Source organism: Aedes albopictus, chromosome 3 (assembly GCF_035046485.1).
Source record: "Aedes albopictus strain Foshan chromosome 3, AalbF5, whole genome shotgun sequence".
NCBI lineage: Eukaryota > Metazoa > Arthropoda > Insecta > Diptera > Culicidae > Aedes > Aedes albopictus.
In genome coordinates, this window is record NC_085138.1 from 392,022,890 (window position 1) to 392,024,705 (window position 1,816).

A 1,816-nucleotide genomic window follows, 5' to 3' on the forward strand; every position below is an offset into this window, starting at 1 on the left:
TGTACATGCGTATATCGATACGTTCGTTAGTTATGGGAATAGGGTAGATCTTGGAATTTAGACTGAATGGTTAGAATAGAACTAATATGATTGCGTGAAAAAATAATAGTTAGTGTGAGCTTGAAGTGAAGTGGTTTGTGTAATATTCTATAAGACAAGTGTTGTTCCGTTGTTCGGTAGATTGTATAAACAAGTATGACAATTATTTTCCCAAATTCCTAACACGGCCTGCTACAGGATACATAATTATTTCAGCCTACTACATCTCTCCTTTTCTCTAAAATTGAATAGGGGACTGCATGAAATTATCTCCTTCTTTTTCACTCCTACAGAAATTTTGTAAACAACAAGGCCAAGAAACGTCAAAATCCCATACAAAATCAAAACAGTGCGGTGCCCTATAGATTGTTCACAGTCAAACAATAGTACTATAACACATAACACATCTATGTAGTTTGAACAATAACCATAGATGTATAGTGTATGTATCGTTAAGTTCATGTTTGCACTTCTTAGCTTCTCCAGGTAATCGATAGACCATTTTGGATATCCGTCATTCCTTAAGGGTCCGGTTTCACAATTTATCCAACACATGTTTCTAAATTAAAATAGACAATGAGAGTAACATTGATACTTGTTAAAATATAATTTATAATATTACGTTACTCGCCCTACCATCTCTTCTTATAATATTGTCAGATGATCATTCTTACCTCATTGCAATTGACATTACCTCAGTAACTTCGCTAAACGAATAGTTTTCGCCATTTGATACTCAACTTTTTTTCTTCACAATTGTCCAAGGTAACTTTCTCCGCTTGTACTTTATTGCTTCATGGTTTTGCAAGGAAGATAATTATGAATGTTCTGTTCAACGGTCAATCTGTAAAGATAAAGTTTCATTTCAACTTTCAATAATGATTTTGTACATATTATTTACATGTCCCTTTACCATGTACTCAACTGAAGTCAAATAAACTTTCTTCGTCTCATGGTTCACGGGACTGCCAAATGGACTAAGACAAGTCTCCTTCATTTGGTCTTATCTAATGCAGACTGAAACAATATGTTTCCTTTGCGTGTCTCTTTACCCTCGAATAGATGGACTAAAGTCGAACTTTCTACATCTATCTTGCGGTAGACTAGACAGCCAAATGGACTAAGACTACATAGCCTTCTACATTTGGTCTTTCCGTTTTGCAGACTGAAACATTTCGTTTCCTTTGCTTGTCCCTTTACCCTCGAATAGATGGACTGAAGTCGACCTTCCTACATCTATCTCGTGGTAGACTGGACTGCCAAATGGACTGAGACTTAATCTCCTACATCTGGTCTTTTCTTTTGCAGACTGAAACGTTATGTTTCCTTTGCTTGTCCCTTTACCTTCGGATAGATGGACTGAAGTCAACCTTCCTACATCTATCTCGTGGTAGACTGGACTGCCAAATGGACTAAGACTACATAGCCTTCTACATTTGGTCTTTTCTATTGCGGACTAGAATCTTCCGTTCCCTTCGCAACTCTCTTTATCACTTGATGAGATGGACTAATGCTCTTTAAACTTGCTTCAGCTTGTGATAGACTAGATATAATGTCAAATGAACTGAGTTGCACTCCTTCATTTTGGTCTTCATATGATTGAAGTCTCGAAGACAACCTCCTATATCGAGAATGGACAAGGATTCACAATCCCCTTCATTCTTTTATCTCTCTTTTCTATCCACAATGACTAGGATGTTTATCTCCTATATTTGGCATACAAACGGACTTAAACTCTCACAGAGCTACGTTTCTCACTAGGAATTAGACCAAAGTT